This window comes from Ixodes scapularis, unplaced genomic scaffold (assembly GCF_016920785.2).
Source record: "Ixodes scapularis isolate PalLabHiFi unplaced genomic scaffold, ASM1692078v2 PGA_scaffold5__190_contigs__length_132052651, whole genome shotgun sequence".
Lineage (NCBI taxonomy): Eukaryota > Metazoa > Arthropoda > Arachnida > Ixodida > Ixodidae > Ixodes > Ixodes scapularis.
In genome coordinates this window covers 16826770-16847964 of record NW_024609880.1, presented here as the reverse complement: position 1 = coordinate 16847964, position 21195 = coordinate 16826770, and positions in this window count along the sequence as shown.

Here is a 21195-nt window from a genome sequence, read left to right as displayed (position 1 = left end):
GCCTATTCGTCTGGGGCAGACCGCACCCGTCCAGTGTTGTAAACTCTTTCCACTTAAGTACACGAAAGTCTGGCGGGGAGAGAGGGAAGCTGCCCTCTCCCCTCTAGCCTTCCGTGTACCACGAACCGCTCTGCACCGGTGCGATGCGGGCCCAGCCGAATTGGCCATACATAGCTAAAGGTGGAAGAGAAGAAAAAAATGTGCAAGAGGTTAAAATTAGACAGGTTGTCACAGAGTATTATCAAAACCAAAGGGGAGTGCCTGCAAATGAAGTTCAGCGCTAAGACGGACAAAGTTTTTGTCCGTTGCAAGTGATAGAGTCCGAGAGAGGCACATTACAGAAATTGATAGCACACTTTCCACAAGATAAACGTGGAACCATTTGTATTGACAAACCGTTTTTGGTAAAAAGCTCGGCTCAAGTCGCAGATTTCTTTAAAGACAAACGCGGGTAAAGGTTTCCTTACCTGCTCGCTAGACATGAACGATATGTACTATTCCCTACCTCACGAAAAACTACTGACCTTCGTAGAGGAGGGCATCGGTAAAAAAGGGTGGGGGCATTTCAAAATGCAGTGGGAAGGACTGTAGATGATTTGCTCAGATTGCTTACATTTTATTTAAACTCGACCTTTGTTGAGTGAAACACCAATGTGCATATTCAGAAGCGAGGGATGTGTTTAGCTCCAGTATTGAGCGATATATTTTTAACCTATCATAATATCGATTTCTCGGAACGCCTGAATGACTTTAATGGTGGAAACATTTTTCGATTTGTCACACATTATTTAGTTTTCCTTAACCACGTTGTTTCTCACGTCTCCTCGGCGGCGATCAGCCCTTTAAAAGTTTCTAGTAACGTCCCAGATACTATCAAGCTTGCGCACGAGGTACCTGCGTATAACGTCACACAGTAAATACATATCAGGCTCACCCTTTCGGAGCAACATGTGTGATGGAAATACCAACCGAGAGCAAATAATCCTATGCTGTCGTTCATTTCCTCCCATTTGAAACTCGTTAAGAGCAGGGTTGTAGATTTGTGCTTTTTGAACGCCATCAGAAGGTCATGTCATTATGCGATGCCTTCAGGTCTGAAGGAGTAGTCGGAACGTTGGGTGGCTGCCGGTTTTCCGGAGACGCTCATGGTATCAGTTTCTGAAAGCGTTCTAAAGACGCTAAGAGTAGTAGCTAGTCCAGATCAAGATATGGCACAAAGAAACAAAAAGTGGTGGTTGTGCCTCACATGCCCAAGGCCGCACGCAATCTTAAAAAAAAATAATTGCCAAGTTGTGCAGACTGACGGACCCTTACCAAAACCACCGGTTGGCTGCGTGAAAAAGCATCGCAGCCCGTTGGCTGAATGCGCAGAAGGAGTTGTCCATCAGATCCCGTTGACGTGCGGCAAAAAGTACGGGGGACAGACGGGAAGACGTCAATAAACAGAATACGCGAACACAACCAAAAAGTGAGCGGTCAGCGTGACGGCCATTTGTCAACGCACTGCCGTGATTGTGGGTACAAACCTGAATTTAAGTTGTGCACTCTTATTAGAAAACACAGAGAAAAGACGGTGAGGGAATTCAAAGAGGCAGACTTGATAAAAAGCAACGGAAATCGATATGTCAGCGTGGCGTCGAACTATTTGGGCGGCAAGAAGACACAGTTTTTGCGAGCATTGGCGTGGCATAGGAGTGGTTGAATTGCGCCATTATGCAAAGTATTTCTTCCCTTGGTTTTCTTAGAATCAAACAGTTAAAACTAGCGCATTACGTTGTGTCGTTATTACTTTCGTCCCTGTCTTGAAGCGCTATCATGTTCACAAAGCCAAACTATAGATGTCGTCAGACCGGAATAAAAGAATGTAAGTCAAGCATGCGAAGTTCAACCTCAAAAAGGCTAAGGAAAACGAGGAAATGGGAAAAGAATCATGCAAAAGGCGTAGTAAAGGAAGCATTCAGGAAACGCAGGGATATAATTTGTTTAAAATGCGAAAACCGAGGTGATATTGCATTAATGTACAGAAAAGAAAAATATGCATTAAAACTGCACAATTAAAACAAGCAAAAGCTTGGAGTTTCCATGGCCTTACACGTATGGAATACTGGTCAACGGGAAGAGATGTAAGATCCTGAGGGACAGCGTGGCCCCGATTACGTGGTGCACGCGTCGTACCTGAGCCATGGAAATTATACAAGTGAAAGCGCTTGAAATAAAAGTAGTTGAAGAGCATAGTGGTTGCCTGCCTATTGCACAAAATAGAATTGCAAGTGCATTTGTCGAGATAACAACCAATGAAACAATTTCAGGAAATCTGCCAGCACAGTATTCTTCTCTGTTTTCTAACCAATCAGCAAAACTGCTATCCCACAAAGCTATTTGGCGAAGTTATGCTGAAGACTTATCGGAACATAAGATCCGAAGCTTCAGCAACAGTTGGTTTATAACGTGGCAGTAATTAAAGCGTCCCAGGTAAAGATTAGTTTGTCGAACAAATGGTAGATAGAGAACAAGATGACGAAAAACCCTGTCGCAGATAATGATGGCGACGAAAAACGGAGTAGATTAAAGTGATGCTTTAGGGCTTGGAGGCAGTCAGGCATTGTTAAATTGACGTCAATTAGGAGAGTCTGACGCCCAAGCAGGTTAACTAAGACTTATTACTTAGCATTAGCCGAGCACAGCTGATTCATGCGCAGCGAACAAGCGGCTCGCTGTGTATTACCGGGGTAGTATACCTCCGCGAATAACTTGGGAAAATATAAATTTGTTTCATATGAGCGCCATTCGTTATTGATCGTAGAATGACCGAATGGAGTCGTTCTAGACCAGGCTGTAGCGACAATTAGGTTTCGTACGTATGTTTTGCCGTATGCCATGAAAATTACTGCACGTAATATTTGAGCCTAAAAAAAACAAAAAAAAGGCTACTCTAAGATTCTTACTGATCCACTTGTATTTAAGATGCTGAATACCTTCTAAGATCTTGCAATGTCTACAAAAGTGTCAGCAAGCCGAATAAAAAGTGGAAATCTCTGAAGCTGGAAACCTAGATTAGAGGACATCTTCGAAGGCTTGCAAATAGTGCTCGACCGTTGCCTCAAAGAAACACAGCGTTTAGATGTCCGAACACTTCTGTGCCCTCCAACAACGTTTCCAGAGGCGCCTTAACGTAGAGAGCGTTACTCAGCAAGTGTATCTAGGAATTTCTGTAGAACTACATATTGCGTGGACGCTTTGTAATAATCACCGCTCGATGGGTTTGTGCTTCGCTCGTATCTCAAGGCATAACCCAACACAACGAGAAGACTGCAAATAGGTTTAATGCACTTCCTGGTTGCCCGTTTGGGAGAGCCGGCAGCCCGGTCCCCCCGACGCTGGTTGTCATCCGTCGCTCAGAACTCGCAGTCGGAGTCTGTGTCCAAGACTGCGCATCCGTCCTTTCCACGCCAGCGCTGCGTAGGCTAGCAGTTACGGGTTAATGTAGCCCGAGTCTCGCTGCGGAACCATCCTGGGATCGTCATGGCCTACGCCGTTATGGTCAGGGCTTGCCATTCTCCCCGTTCCTGATCCGAACTTCGCTGGTAGAACGCTCCCGGGATTGCCATAGGCCAGATCCGCTCCATCATTCCAGCCCGGCCCAAGTCCTGCGCAGCGCGCTCTGTCCGGCGCACGCTCGTTCCTCCTTGACCAACCGCTTGTCACGTGCCCTCAGCATCACCATTTTCCAACCTCGTCTTCCACACACCTCCCCCCCTCAGGGCCCGGACCTCAGAGGACTTCCCGTACTCGAAATATCATGGGCCTCGTGGAAGAGTTCTCCCACGTCAAGCATGGTGGATTTGTCGAAACAACCGGGGACACAGAGGTCAACGCTTTCGTCGAGACTGTCTGAGGTTTCGGGAGTGGCGGCTGCTATTTGTATTGCCGGAGGGGCCACTTTGTAGCGTCCCAATTACGGCTTAGGTGATGGTGCGACCCTTGGCGTCGGTCTTTCTTAATGCCGGTTTCAGCTGGCTCTTCTAAATAAGCCCCGGCAAACAATTTCGACAGCCTCCTGCCCGTCACTCCGTTCTCCATTTTTTTCAGTGAAGCAGAGAGCCTGATATAAACAGGTCTCCCCAACGCGGACAGTCCTGCCCCGTTTGGTGTCGATGTTGTCGCGAGCGTAGAACTGCCCGCGTCATTCGAGTTAGGGAAGCCCACCAAGCCCCTTCGTGGGCCTCGTGGACTTCACTTACTGAGTTACGTGGGCGATCCACCAGCTCGCCGCTGCATGGTTTCACACCGCCTGGCAGATTTGCATGGGTGACTGAGATTATAGTGCAATTAAATAGCTTCTAATATAAGAAGCAGTGCTTGTGGGCTTTTCATATATGATGCTACCTTTTAGTGTATTTCAAAAAGACTGATATTTTTTGGGAGATAATTTATACAAAACTCCCGTCAGGATGCGTTGCCACCGTTGCTTTGCTTATTAGAGCTAAGCCTGTTTAGAAAAAAGATGCAGTCGTGCCTCAGGTATAGCATCATCTAAAAACAAACAATAAAAATTTTACGCATGGCCTCCAACCCTACATGCACGTTTCGCTAAAGAAAAATTTTAGAAATAATTTTGATAAAACTCTGAAGCAAATAATACAATCAATCTTATTTGTATCTTCTAGAATGTTGTGAATTAAGCGGTGTTCTCGCTAAATTTGACGGCATTTTGAGAACTGACAGTTTTCAGGGTGAAGAGATTTTTAACGTTTTTTAATTTATCATGGCATTTGTTTCTGGAGGTTTCGAAACTCTAAATATAAATATTAAATAACTTAAATGATGAGGTAAGTAAAAATAAAAGCCGTTTAGAACTCCCTGTAACGCCGAATTAGAACGCAGCTCTTGAGGAGGAGGAGGGAAGGGCACTGAGGGTCAGGTATTCTGGGGTGGGGGGGGGGGTCACGTGACCTGGGGGGGGGGGGGGGTGACGTGACCCCCCAGAGAAATTTTTCCGCTAGATATAGCGGGGAAATTTTTCCGCTAGATTTAGCGGGAAAATGTTTTCGCTCAATCTAGCGGGGAAATTTTTCTGCTAGATTTTCCCTCTAGATCTAGCGGGGAAAAATTTCCGCTAGATTTAGCGGGGAAATTTTTCCCTTAGACCTAGCGGGGAAATTTTCCTCTAAATCTAGCGGGGAAATTCTTCCGCTAAATCTAGCGGGGAAAATTTTCCACTGAATTTAGCGGGGAAAGTTTTTCCGCTAGATTTAACGGGAAAAATTTTCCTCTAGATTTAGCGGCAAAATTTTTCCGCTAGATTTGGCGGGGAAATTTTTCCTCTAGATTTAGCGGGGAAATTCTTCTGCTAAATTTAGCGGGAAAATTTGCCCCTAATGCATCGCGCGGTTACGCCGACGGCAACGCCGACGCCGTCGGCGACGCCGCTCAAGCCGGAAACGGGCGCCTAAGAGCTGCGCTCTAATGCCATTGAGTCGTCATCATTGCTTACTCTCAGGGAAATTGTTGTAAGCGAGAGTCAATCTTGCAAGGATACTAATATATTGCAGTGGAAAACCTCAAAATGTGATATTTAGGTGATCGGCGCGTGATTGTCGACATTTGTTTCCCAAGATTTCAATGTGATTTGGGCCCAGTGAATTGTGCACTAAAATCAGAAAACATGCAGTCTATGCTAGCCTAATCTTTGAGACTTGCTGGTGGAAGTTCAAAACGACTTTAGATGACACGCATTCTGTCGGCTGCTTGGAGCGAGCAACTGCCCAAAACATACTCTGCTCTGTACGTCATACCAGTTATCTGCTGAACGCCTGGCCGTGTACAAGCGGAAGCTGCAGCTTGAAATCAGCTGTGACGTGTTACATCAAGCCGAGTGGACCATCGTGATTTCATCCAACGAAGTGAAGTGCGCAGCCCCGCCCATGGAGCCAGACCCAAGCGACCTCTGCGCAATGCCATAAACGCCGTCACCGACGTGAGTTTCAGCATTCTGGCGGCAGCAGCGACGAGGAACTGCACGAACGATAACCTGTTTTGTACGTCAATCAAGGTTGGTTTATATTACCATCATTCCTAAGCAATTATAACTTCTCGCTGCTATGCACGCTATCAAAGATGACCGATACTTTGTGTTTGAAATGCCCCCAAAAAATTCTCAATGATGTGCAGTGGATTACGTGTAGTGTATGCGGTTACACGTATCATTGCGGTAGCTGTGCGGGAATCTCTGAAGCAACATTAAAAACAAAGGGCGAGACCTACCGTAACGCATGGAAATGCCCCACTTGTCGAACATCAAAGTTTAGAAGTGGCGCGACCAACAAACCGAAATCGGATGTCCACGTATCGACCATGTTAGCTTTCATGCACAACAAATTAGATGAACTCTTAGATCTCAAAAAGAAACTTTTGGAGGCATCGAAGCATTCATTAGCATGATGTCGGCAAAATATGATGAAATATTAAAAAAGTGTCGAAAAACAGTGGGAAGCAACTAAACAACTAAAGAGTAAAGTGGCGGGAGTCGAGGGAAAAGACAATGGTGAGGACGTGAATAGGATCAGGAGTGAACTTCATGACCTCGAATGGAAAAACCGAAAGCTCAACCTTGAACTTCACGGTATCGCAAAGCCGAAAGATGAGGATGGAATGAGCAAAATAAACGAAATAGCTCCTAGCCTAGAGCTGCCTGAGTTAGCTGAAGCCAAAGTAACAGCCATTCACCGACTGCCCTCAAAGCCAGATAAGATCCCCGGTTTTATTGTTCGGTTTGCTTCGCAAACATCAAGGGACGCATGGTTGAGCAGGAGGGGAATGTTACGAAACACTGGAAAGAAGTACTTCATCAATAAAAACCTGGCGATGCAAAATCATTAACTGCTAGCCAAGGCAACAGAATGGAATAAGTGAGAAGGCTGCATCTACTTATGGCACAGGAATGGGAACGTTTTATCAAGCGCAAAAGGGGTGATCACGCCATGTGATTAGAAGCGGAGATGATCTGCAAGCGATTCATTCGTAGCTCGAGGTCTATATCGCCCAGATACTAAGGCCTTCGCAATTCATGAAGTATTCACCGTACTTACTTCCCGCTGATCTTTCACAGTATCTTAAACGCAGTTTTGAGTCGTTACTGAAAGTTTTTTTTTTAAATGCAAGGTCTGCTAAAAATAAAGTCACAGGTCTCGAGTGTCTTCTTTAGCCATTTTTCAATTAAATTAAATAAGATTGTGTTTACCGAAATATGGTATTCTGAGGAAGAATATTTTTTTAGTCTGCCATCTCATAACCACCAATGTTTAAATCGTGTTTCTAATCATGGCGGAGGTGTAGGTTTCTTGATTGAAGAAAGCATCAAAACCGAATTATTATCTACTTTTAGTACTACGACAAAGGATTATGAAGTGTTATCTCATGGCAAAAACTGTGCTTATATCTTTGGTCTAGAACCCACCCGATAGCAATATTAGCAATTTTCTTGCCTATTTTGAGAGGCTTTTTGGAGTTCAGTAGTGAAAATAACTTGAGTGTAATCATTAGAGGAGATTTTATTATTAATAGCTTCTTGGTGATACTTCTAGAACTGAATTTGAAATATCCTTTACGACATATGAATACGCTAACATAAAACCTCGGCCAACAAGAATTACAGTCCACATGGAAACTCTTATTGACCTCTTTATTACAAATATTGATCACACATGTCTGAAAGGTGGTATACTTGTCAACTATATAAGCGATCACCTACCTATATTTCCATGCGTAAATGATGGTATTTGTAACCAAACAAATGCAGCCATTTAGACACTTTCAGCACATTACCCCTTATAATCTTGACATGTTTCGTAATGACATTGAAAATGCTGACTAGAACAATATTCTTGCGCAACAAACCCTGATGTATCTGACGATACGTTCCTAGAAAGTTTTAAACGACTCTATAAGAAAAGAATTTTTTCCAAAAAAAAAAAATCACATAGAATTCGAAACCCTGGATTACCGCAAGTGTTTTGTCAAAAATAATGAAACAAACAAGTTATTCTAAAGATTTAAGAAAACAAGAGATCAACATGATTTGACAAAGTTTAAAGCTCATCGCAACCAGTTAGCGAAGGAACTAAAAACTGCTAGAAAACTGCATTATCACTATTGTTTTAGATCTTCAGCTGGACGTATTGATGTCATTGGAAAAACTTTTTTAATTCAATTAGGCAAATAATCAGAACCTTGACAGCATAGATGGATTGCATATTAACGGAGATGTTAAAAAATACTGCTTTAGCCAATGTATTTATGATTACTTTGTAAATCTAGTTTCTCTAGCTTACGATGATAAGGCTTGCGAGTATATTAAATATAGAAACTTAAATTCAATATCCTTGGATCCCGTTAGCGATTCCAAGGTTTTTAATGCATTTGTGAACTTAAATAATGCATTCAGTAGACTGTGGGATGATATCCAAATTAGACCAGTAAAATGTGGATTAGACTTAGTCGTGCATAGTATAACTCATATATTTGACTTGTGTTTATCTGCAGGTGTATTTCCAAAACGTATGCAGATTGCCAGAGTTTCTGTACTGCCTAAGAAAGGTGATAAGAATAACATTAATAACTATACACCTGTTTTAATGCTTCTTGTGTTTTCAAAAGGGCTTGAAAAACTTATCCATGTAAGATTGTCAAACAATTTCGATGAGCATCAACTCATTACAGGGTTTTCAAAAAAATCATTCTATGTAACTTACATTATTTGAAGAAAAATAATTTATCTTGCGCAGTTTAGAGGGTAAGAAATTTGTTTTGGGGGTTTATACTGATCTTGCTAAAGCTTTCGATGATTTAAACCACAAAATATTATTTTGAAAACTCAAATTTTATGGTTTACGTAGGCAAGCCTTGCATCAATCAATCAATAATCAATGTTTTGTGCTTACCAACACCTCAAAAGCCTACTTACTGGGTTAAGCACACAGATTTGAAATTAAATACACCAAAACTAGAGAGTTGTGAAAAAAACATGCAAGGCAGAGACGTGTCTATATGCCAATTAAAAACACATGCATCAAAATGATCCTTCACCAAAAGACAGGTTTGTGGTAAAAATATCGACGTCAGTAAATTGCGTGTTCAAAACATATTGGATACGCGAAACCGGTGATGCGTTTCGAATGAGGTCTGGATAAAATACTCTTGGATTTCTAGAGTTTCTTCTAAGTGGGATGCGAAAGTGAACAGAGGAGAGGAGAGTAGGACTCTCTTTTGTATTATGAATAAACATATGTAAAAACTGAGCATCGCGAACAGATCTTTTTTTACATAAATTGCCCAATGTTAATTTTGATAAAATCGAAATATATTCATAAAAACACTTTCTTCCAAAATATTTGTCGTAAATGGTGCGCGCAAATCGCTTTTGTACATGTTCTGTACTTTCACCTGCTGTTATAGAAATGGAGTTCCACACTGCAGATGCAAATTCTAGTTTCGAACACACATGGGTACTGTAAAACCGCAAAAGACAGTGATGAGAACTAAATGATCTAGTTAAGCGAGACATATTCCCAGCGTACGTAATGACTGGTTGATGATGGAGTTTAAATGAGAAAGGAAAAACAGGTGGTCGTCAACAAGAACACCTAGGTCTCGCATCTGTGTTGTCCGACAAATCGTTTTATTTTCCAGAACATATACATAGGATAAATTGTGACGCCTTCTCGAAAGTGACATGACTTTTGTTTTGCGAGGATTTAAGAAAGAAAATGTTAGAACTGCACTATTCGATCACTTAACGAAGATCGCCCTAGAGCAAAGTACAGTCAGTGGCTGAGGTGACCTGCTGAAACAACTTCACGTCATCCGCGAACTTAAGTACTTGAGAGTGTTTACGGACGACACCAAACCATTTATGAAAACAAGAAACGGTCCACTCTCCTCTCCACTCCACACATAAAAATTAATGGACGAGACAGGATGTCAGATACACTTACACAGTTCTGCCTTTTATGAAGATAACTCCTAAACCAGGTGTTGTATAAGGACTGAGGCTATAGTTCAAGAGTTTCAGCAATTATAACTCACGCTTGACCGTATCAAAGGCTTTGGACGTATCCAGATATATTGTGTCTACTTGACTTCGAGACTGAATAATTGTAAAAGCAAAATTTTAAAATGTGCACAGATTTGTCTCGCCGGATCTGCCTTTGACGAAAACGTGCTGTACAAGAACCAACTTTCTTTTAAAATAATTATACAAACGATTGTACACCAGCTTCTCAAAGACCTTTGAAAACGCATTGAGAAGGGAAACAGGACGATAATTACTGACATCACAAGAATTACCTGACTTAAAAATCGGGACGACTATCGAATATTTGCGATTATCTGGAAAGATACCACTCTGTACAGATAAGTTGAACATTTTTCCAAGAACAGGAGCAAAACATTCGCTACATCCCTCTACAATAAAGTTGCGGATACAATCTGAACCTGTGGACCAGTTTAGAATTAAGCCTTCCAATAGCTAAAAGCACTTAATGAACTGTATATCCAGTAAAGGGTAAATAGTCATCAAAAGTAGTATTACATGACACGGGCAAAGGGGCGTTGATATTGGGAAAGCGTGAACTGAAATGATACGGTTCCCTCTCAAAAATCGGAAACAATATGTGCGTTGCGGTAACTTTTGTTCTTCTGTAAAACAAATAAAACAAGTATTTTAGCGCCATTTTTTTAACGTCTATGTAAATTATATAGTAAATATTGATCAATCTATTAAATATGTAATAAATGCAGACGATGCAACATTTCTTTATGCCGCTGATAATGTGAAAGCGCTCGAGTCAAAAATTAACTTAGTGTTATATTAAATATAATCATGGACCGACAGGAATGCTTTAAAAATGAATACAAGCAAAACTAAATCTGTTATATTTGGGAGAAAACATAAAACTATTCCATCAGTGCGTGGGATAACCTTAAACTCAGTTGCATCGAATGATAAATAATTTTAGAACACTTGGTGTAGTGCTTTCTCATAATATGACCTGGGACCATCATATCGCGTATCTAAATAAAAAGCTATCTAATGTTGCAAGACTGCTGTGCTGGCAAGAGTATATACTTCCAACATCAATTAAACTCCTGTTATATAAATCGTTATTTTATTCGTATTTAAATTATCGTTCCTTAGTGTGGAGTACAACTACAAGAAGAAACTTCGAGAACGTACATTTAATTCAAAACGAATGCTAAGAAATATTGCAAAAGCACCATATTTGTCGCGTACAAAAAGCTTGATCAAAGTTATTAATATACTTAAGATTAAAAATATGTATAGCTATAGACCAAGGCTTAAAACAAATTTCAACATCACACCTCTTTGTTAAAATTGTCAAATTTACAAAACGTATCAAATTCGTAACCCCGATTATTGCCAAATACCAACGTGTCGATTGAATGTCGGCGAAAAATTGTTAGCCTACCGAGTCCCAAGGCTTCTCGTTTCACTAATTTCCACAATATTGAAATAGATAAATTGAGTTTAGATGGATTAAGTACTGGCCCGTATAGCTTTCATATAGTGTATCTGGGATGGGCAAAATACATACAAATATGTATCAAAATATAAATACAAAATGCTTCGTCAGAAATGCTTCGTCAAAAATGCATTTAATTACAAATGTAATTACTTTTCCAAAAAAGCATTTAGGTACAAGATACAAATACAACCAAACGTGTTTTGGTCTCCTCCAAATTCTTTTCCAAATACATTCCTCAAAATTTACGTCAGCAAATTCAGGGCACCTGCAACGGGTTCCTGGGTATCTCATTTTAATTTTGCATCGCACATTCGGGAGTTAGTGTGCGAGGCTCTAGTAACGTAATAGAAATATAACCACAAAAAAATGTAATCAGCTTGACGGAATAGATGAAGAAAGTACAGAGCTTTAAGCAGCTTTTTTTGTCGATTACATTTTGCTAAAGACCAACAAAGAACCGAGACGACTAAAACGCGCAGCACTAGCTAGAGAACTTTTTATGGTTGCAACTCGCACCAGTTACGAAAATCTGGATGACCCGCGCATTTAGAATGTTCCAGGCAAAAACATGGATGGAAATCAGGCTGGAAAGCATCCCAAGTTGTCACAGGCACTTACTTAGCCAGTCTGCCTGTGAACGTCAATTTCGTCACTATTCTTTCCCTGGACTAGCACCGTAATCACAAAGTCACTAAACGCTTGTGCTTGATTCAGAAACGCTGCATTCGGTGGAGAACGTAGTTTTCTTCCTGCTCTGGACTCGTCTTAGGGTGAGCAAAATTAGTCATGACACTAAATTTGAGGGATGTATTTTCGCCCACAAAATTGTATGTAATTACAATTGTATTTGAAATACCCACGTTTTAGTATTTAAATACACAAGTCAAATAAATTATCCAATTTGTAATTAAATACAAATGCAAAAAATACAAAGTATTACAATGCGTATTTCAAATACTTGTATTTGAAATACTGCCCATCCCTTACTGTACTGACATTTGGTATTGTACATACTTGAATGTTGGACCTATATGTTCTCGGTAAATTAATCTAGTTATTCCTCATCACGTTCATGTGTTTTATATTTTTTATGTGAACGTAGATTTTGTAGGTTTATATGCTTTGAAAATTGACGGGGTTATTGATATCTGCTGAATGTGCTTGCTCTTTGATTTAATGCCTTTGTGTTTTATTTTGTTCCCTGTGACTGCTGCAGAATGTCACTCGGGCCGAGAGCTTGTCAAGCCGTCTATTGCGGCTTTTATTCTCGGTCCCATCATCCCTTAATGCGATATGAAAATAAAACTTATTATTATATTATCATTATATATCATCGAAAAAATATTTTTGGAAAGCATGTCATTTTTAAAGCTCAAGTTTTGAACTGCCCACAAATAATGCACTAAGGATAGAAAAATGAAGATGTACGTCGGTAGGTATGGCTAGACAGCACATCTTTTAACAGTGAGATTATGCAGTGGGCATCGTTATTTGCATGGGAGCGACCTGCGTTGAACAGCGGAGCTGCTTTCTAATAGAAAAGTTAAATGGGATAGTTGGTCTATTATTGAATGCAAAGCGCCGAATAAACAAGGATGAAGAAGGGGGCAGAGACGAAGCGCTTCGACTAAAGTGTACTAGAAGGATCGAGTGGGGCAACCGGAGTGCTATTTAGGTACCTCCGCATGTGGAAAGGAACAGCTAATCCAAGCATCTTCGCTCGTAGCGCCCTCTCAGGCACTACCAGCGAGTCGCGGTTCGGATTAGCCGGTTTTTATGAAAAACGCGTCGCGTTCAAACGCCAAGATTGTTCCACAAGCGGCGGCGCCGAAAAAAACGCTTCGGTCGTCTCACTCAGTCCTTTCTAGCACACTCCACGAAGGTGGCGCTGCGATCGAAGTGGCTTGGGTCCGTCTGATCGCTTTCCACATTTTGAGGTGCAACTGAATGCATGAGCGGAGCCTGTAGCTCGTCCCACTCGTTCCTTCTAGTACACACTACTTCGACCCTGTCCACTCTTCTTCCTCATCTATTCGGCGCTGTCCTTTCTAAAGTTGTCATTTTTATAATTATTTTGTGTTAAACTAATTATAAATGTGAATTCTTTTAAAAAGTTATTCTTCCCCGGTGTCTTTAATGGATCTATTTCTGAGGTTTTTTGATGGATTCCTTTCGTGGGTTTTGGATTTTTTTTTAATGGCAAGACTTATTTTAATTTTCTAAAAAAATTGGGGTTTCAGGATTACGGCTTCTTTCTGCATGTTCGCAATAGTATGGCATTTATAAACACACCAACGTTCAACGCAAGATGTAAGTACGAATTTAGCATCAGATAAATACATATTTCTGTGTGCGTGGTCGAGTTGGTAATGCACGTGGCTGGCACGCAGAGGATGGCTTCGAACTCCACTCTGCCTGGTTTTTTCATACTATCCATAAGTGTTCTTCTGAAAAGATCCACCCGAGTTCCGGCTGTTATCGTCTATTCTGGTCAAGAACTTTCACGAACTTACCGCGTTTGTAAGAGCAACGGTTACGCGCTGTTCTAAAATTTTAGTACCAGTGTTACATTGATATTTTATTTTTCTTTATGACAGTCTTAGGACATGCATATCAAACCTTTGTATTATTTACGAAACTATTTGAGTTGAAAAAGCTATTCAGCACGGCCCCATTTTCCCTTAGCTAAAACCTCTTTCAAATTTTTTTTTTAATTCGCGCCAAGATTTTTTGATCAGGTTGTATTCTTTGATATTATATATTATAATTATATATTTAATTGATAAGAACTGAATCGGGGCTCCCAAATCACTGGCGACAATATTCACTGGTGCGAGGTCAGTCTCCAAAATGCTTGTGCAAACAATACCGCAAGTAAAACCAACAGGAAATAAACTTGAAAAGAATACAAAGATACAAATATGCGAGAGCACTGTAAAAGAGCGCAAAAAATCTGGAAAAATGTTGCTTTATAGATAAATAAACTTCTCAACCTCGGCTGAAAGCTGAAGCTAAATTTTTTTCTTTCGATTGTTTGGCGTGTCGAAGCTATTGCTTTCTGCTCGCACCGCAGGCGGCGCTATACGGCGCCACTGAGGTAGACTCCAAAAAGGATTGTGTCTCAGCCCGCAGTGTAAGCAACAAAAAACAAACAATGCGACACTGTTTATGTTGAGCGTCTGTGTATGCGTGTCTGTGTGCCAGCGTTTCACTGAGAGCTAGACCGCTTGTGCGGGCGCTGGTACTTTTAGAAAGGTACTGTCGGAGCCACGAAGTTTTGCGAAAGTAATTGTAATTGTGCCTGAAATTGTGCAATTATTGACGCTAGAAAGTAATTGAATTGCAATTACAATTACAAATGTGTTTAGCTGAAAGTAATTAATTGCAATTACAAATAACCAAGCAAAGTAATTAAATCACAGTTTTTCAGTTACTGTATTTGAATTACTACTCAAGTAGGTCCATAGTCAACTACTACTTTCCCCCGCGGGGCGCACTTGACCCAGTAGGTGTCTTGTGAGTGGCGTCCCCGCGAAGTGCTAGCCTTGCGGGTTCGACCACCCACGCCTGGCTGTGCGTGGCTTTCCTAAGTCTGGGAAAAAGGGCATCCTGGCGATTGCACCGAGCGAGGGGTAGGTGTAGATCCTTCGGGGCCTCTCATGTGTGGCACTACACCTTTTCGGCTTCCTCTTCTAGTAGACGGGTTTCCTGGCTTGACCCGACTAGGATAATTCAGTCAGTGGCCTTTCATCTCTCCTTTTCGAACCTTCTTCTTCTCCTCTTATTTACTCTTTCACCTCTTCGGCGGCAAGGGGTAGCCCTGGTTGGTGACAGATACCCTTCCGACAAACTTCCGACAAGAAACTCAACACCTCACGAAAGGTCTTGGTGTGGGCCACTTCTAGGAACTCCTGAACTCCACCGTAATCGCCGCGATTACTGAAGAGTTCTCGCCACCTCAGCAAGAGAGAACGTTGCCAGCACAGCTTGAAATTCACTCCAAGCTTCCGGGCCCGAAACGAAGGCAGCTGATTAACCTCCTCGCCGAATACTGTCACCGCTTGGCGGCGTCGTCGAAGGTGCGCCAAATTGCCGTTGCGAGGTACGACATCGTTAGCGAGGACGGCGCGCTTCCTGTGCATCAATCGCCGTACAAAGTCGCCGTTAGAGAAAGAAAGGTAATACAATAGCAAATTCAAGAGATGCTCAACTACAACATCATACAACCTTCAAGCAGTCCAAGGGTTTCTATAATCGTACTGGTTAAGGAAAAGGACGGAACGCTTAGGCTCTGCGTTGACTACGGGCAGCTGAACGCGTTGACAAAAAAAAAGGACGTCTATTCACTCCTCCGCATCGCCGACACGCAAGACCGGCTGCGTCACTTTCGATATTTTTCGTCGATGGACTTGAAGAGCGGCTACTGACAGATCGATGTCGACAAACAGGTTTGAAAGAAGACGGCCTTCGTCACGCCGGATAGACTATACGAGTTTAAGGTGATGCCCTTCGGACTATGCACGTCGCCAGCAACCTTCCAGCGTGTCAGGACTAAAATGGGAGAGCTGTCTCGTCTGCCTTGACGACATTACAGGGTTTTCAAGCGACTTTGACGAGAACATGCGACTACTCCGAGCTGTTTTCTACACCATTCAGACCACTGGACCCACCATTACGCCGTCAAAGTGTCGGTTCGTCTATGACAAGCTAAAGTTCCTGCGCCACGGGATAAGTAACAAGCAGTCCGTCCAGACCCCGAGAAGATTCGCACCGTCACGCATTTCCAGCGCCGACAGACAAGGAGGCCACGCGAAAATTCCTTATACAGTGCGCCTAGTATCGACGTTTCCTTCCGGATTTCACAAGAATTTCCGCACAGCTCACACAGCTCACAAAGGACGCCGAGATGTTCGAATGGAACGAAGAGCGGCCGCAGGCATTCGATGAGCTGAAGACTCCTCCTGTTTTCGGGCACTTTTATCAGTATGCGGACACCGAGATTCACACGGACGCTAGTAACACAGGACTTGGGGCGGTACTTATCCAAGTAAAAGAAGGCACCGAACGACTCACCGCCTACGCACGTCAAACGGAGAGAAATCACTCCCCAGCTAAAACCTAATGCCTTGTGGTCGTCTGGCTAACAACAAAGTTTCGTCCGTACTTGTTGGGGAACCTGTTCCGCGTAGTCACAGACAATCACTCGCTGTGCTGTCTTGCTAACCTTAAGGACCCTTCAAGACGCCTCATTCAATAGAGTCTCTGACTTCAAGAGTTAACCATGACTGTGGTCTGCAAGTCAACCCGCAAGAACGGAGACGCCGACTGCTTGTTCCTATAGCCTCTGTCGAGAGAATTTGTGGCAGCAGCGACGACAATGAAGAAGAGCTGTTTCTAGGCGCAGTGAACATCGACAACATGGCACATCAACGAGGCGACCTGAGCTATGCGTAATAATCGAGCATCCAGAAGGGCGCCGGTATATCATTCCACGTGTTCTATCACGAGTCCTGCCGAGCTTCACCATTCGACAAGGTGTACATTACAACGAGAACTTCGGGGCTGATGATAATCACGACCGACCTTCGAGAGATCTTTCCACCATGTCACAACGACCGGACGTCCGTACACTTTGGTTACAGTTAGACACTGGCCCGTATAGGGGCAACGTATTGCTGGCCTTGGTCCCCAAAAGAGTCTACCTCTAAACCTAATCAAGCCGCGTTTTTTTTTTTATTGTTTCCCATCTCAGGGTCTACAAGATATATATTCATTACCGGGTCACCTGCACACTATCACTATGTACGACGCAAGATACCGCCAACAAAACCGGCAGATATCCTGCACCTAATTCCTCTGCCAACCATACCATTCCAGCGGATGGGAATGAATCTACTTTGCCCTTTTTCCGCAGTCGACCCTAAAAACCGTTGGACAATCGTAGCCACTAATTATCTGAAACGATACTCCGAGACAAAAGCCCTTCCTTCAGGGACAGCTCTGGAAGTCGCCAAGTTTTTCATTGAGTCCATCGTCCTACGGCACGGCGCTCCCGAATTTCTGATTACAGATCGCGGGTCATCGTTGCTGGCACACCTGATGCAAGAGATCCTCCGTCTCGTCACACCAACCACTGGCGAACCACAGCTTGCCATCGTCATACTAATAGGCTGACGGAACGCCTTAAGAAGACCATCGCCGACATGGTGTCGATGAACGTCGACATGTAACACAAGACATGGCCCGAGGTTCTGCATTATGTCTCTTCCGCCTACAACGCCGTGGCTCAAGAGACAACTTATGTTCCACAATTCCATCTGGGGCATGGTGACAAGGTGATCACGATGCTTCACGCCATGCTACGACACGATCTAGCTGGCAACGGAAGTCACGACGCCCAGGGGCGGTTTGCTCAATTTGCGGCCGCGGCCGCGGCTGCGGCCATAAGGGATTTTGATGTCACGTGACCAACTCTATAGGGACAAGAAGTACCTAGCGTCCCTGCCTAATGGCGGAATAATCCGTGCCGCTTCGAGTACAAAAATTCTAATTTCGCACGCAGAAACTGCATGATTGCCGATGCTTTTAACTGGAGTCCAATTAACCACCCCTTTATACTTTAGGAGCGGCATATAAAGTTATGGCCAGGACAGGTTAGTATTAACCAAAATAAAGGAAAGATCTCGCGTGATAAAAGTGGTGGCAGTATATTTTTACCTCCGCGCCAGCAGCGGAGACCTAAGCCTTCTGCTTTAGTCGAGAAGCAAGAGCGCCAGTACTTGTCGTCGCGGCGTGAAAGTTGCGGGTTAAAACCTCGTGGAAACATTTTTTTTCCTGTGCTTTATTAAGGAAGCTTTTCCATTTTAATTGACACAACTACTGTGTGTATTAGTACGAATTAGGCGCCTCCTGTTATTGAAAAGAGTCGTAGCAAGAGCGTTGCATGTTTGAAAACACATAAACGTGCATGTAATTGCTGGGGGAAGAAGTCGTTTTTCGGCCCCGTTTGTGTTTAAAGTCATACCAATGCTGTTACATTGGTTACCTTTTAGGAACATTATGAGACAATTGTAGTAGCGCCTTAACTTGGCATCATGTTTTTTTTTTCGTCCGGTGTGTCGATTCAAAAGGTGGGACAAAGTAAAAACGGTGTAAGGCGCCGTAATGCAAGTGGATGATTTGGACGATTTATAAAAATGACCACGGTTAAAAAATAACACACATGCGCAAAATATAAAAAAAGGTGTTGGCGCGATTTCAACTTGGAAGTTTCACGCCACGACAAGTCCCGGCGCTCCTACCTCTTGACTATAGCAAAAGGCGAGTCTCGCCCAAGCTGTTGGAGGTATATAACTATACTGCACCGCTTTTATCACGCGTGACTTTGCCTTCATTTTGGCTCATATTTACCTTGCCTTGCCGTAACTTTACCTGCCGCTCCTAACTTATGATGGGGCGGTTAATAGGACTTCAGTTGAAAGCCTCTGCGGTCAGGTTCTACTAGCGAAATTAGACTTTTGTGCTCGAAGCGACACGGATTTCTCAGCGATTAGGCGGGAACACTAAGTACTTCTTGTCCCCATAGAGCTGGTCACGTGACATAAAAATCCCTCTTGGCCGCAGCCGCGGCCATGGCCGCAAGATGAGAAAACCGGCCTAGGGCTTGCGCAACGAGCAGTATAATTCCGCCAGTTTTCCCGAGTTCGGATCCAAGACCAACGACGTGTCGGCGCTGGCCGCTACAACCGTCGTCGTCTTAATGTTCACTGCCAGACTGGAGGCCGGGTGTAGGTGTGGACACCGATTTGACATCGTGTCCTCAGCGAGAAGCTTTTAAAACGCTACTTTGGACCATACAAGCTGCTTCGACGCCTGGGCGATATCAACAGTTAAAGGAAGCGCTAAAGGGGAGGACGAGTAAAAGACACACGCACGGAGAAGCCCTGAGTAATATTGTGTAATGAAATGTGTAATGTTGTGTAATATTGTGTAATTAATTTGCTCAATGTTGTGCAATGTTGTGTAATTAATTGTGCTGTGTAATATTGTGAATTTTTTTAAGTAATGTGTAACCATCTAGCCCGTCATATGATCTAAGGGACATATCAAGTACGAAGTGGTGCCCGGCGGAAGGCACGTATCATCGCGACGTCAACCGCGACCCAAGGTGGTTCGCGTCATTCAACGCAAGCGATTGTACGCTCGATGGGCCTGTGGACTTTTTCTGTAGCAATGACTTATTTTACCGTTATTTTCTTTTTTTTGTTTTGTGTTGCATTGGGACGATGAATGTTTTAACGCGTGTTTGGGGGGGAGTAATGTTGCTTGCATGGCCGAGTGGCAACGCACCTGACTCGCACGCAGAGACCAGGTTTGATTACCGAGTGCCGCGGAACGTTTTTTAATGTGCTGCAATTATAGTCTCTACAACGTCCGAGAGGCATCTCGCGTAGAATGTTCGAAGGTCGAACACTCGAGTTCGAATGTTCGCGAAAACGATGCGTCTACAAAATGCGCTCCGCGTGGCTCTACGAAATCAGTTGTTCGCCAGCGATCGATCCTGCTACTACGCCGAAATCGACAATCGCCTACGGCGCCTGTTATTGACCTTATTTTGTTTCGGGCACAGCTATTGAATATTTAGCTTGCTTACATGTCCTTCATCTAATCAATTGTCATTCGTGACATAATATATATATATATATATATATATATATATATATATATATATATATAGAGAGAGAGAGAGAGAGAGAGAGAGAGAGAGAGAGAACGAGAAAATAGTATTCGTAGGACGACGAAAAGTGCATAGGAAAATAAACGTACCTCGAAGCATTTCGTGGAGTTTTATTACATATAGGCCGACGTTTGGGCCTGAGCCAGACTTTTTCCGTAATAAAACCCCACGAAAAGCTTCGAGGTACGTTTACTTTCCTATATATATATATATATATATATATATATATATATATATATATATATATTGTGAGACAGAGACAGGTCGGTCAGATGACGGTTTTTTTATCAGAGTCTGATAGCTGCAGAACGTTTCAAAAAAGGTGCCACTAATCAGCTGACGATGCCGATCGCGCCACCCACAGCCAAAAGTGACGACGACGATGTCCGTGGGTAGTGCTACGCAGAAGCGCCCTCACAGTTTTCCCCCGGTTGCGGAAAGGTGGCCACCTGGCCACAGAGGGAAGGAAGGGGTGCCGTTGAGCGGGGAGTGAAAGGTTTCAGTCGGGAGACGTGAATCTGTTCGCGGCTGCGGTAGCGGCGATCGGTGGGTGTTTGTACTGGTTCCACGAGAAAGTTGACAGGAGTTGTTTGAGCGATGACGCGGTAGGGGCCGATGTAATGAGGCAGTAACTTTTCAGAGAGGCCGGGCTTGCGTGTTGGCAACGAGACGAGAACAAGGTCTCCAGGTTGAAAGCTGACGTTCTTGTGGATGGAGTCGTGTCGGGTTTTCCGTTCCTGTTGGTGTTGAACAGTGCGAAGTCGCGCAAGTTGACGGGAGTCTTCAGCACGGGATACGAGGTCATCGAGGAGAGTTGTATGGGGCTCAGTTGGAGTATACTCGAGTACTGTGTCGAGCAGTGATGTCGGTTGTCTTGCGTGGACGAGCTCAAATGGCGAGTACCCAGTTGTACTT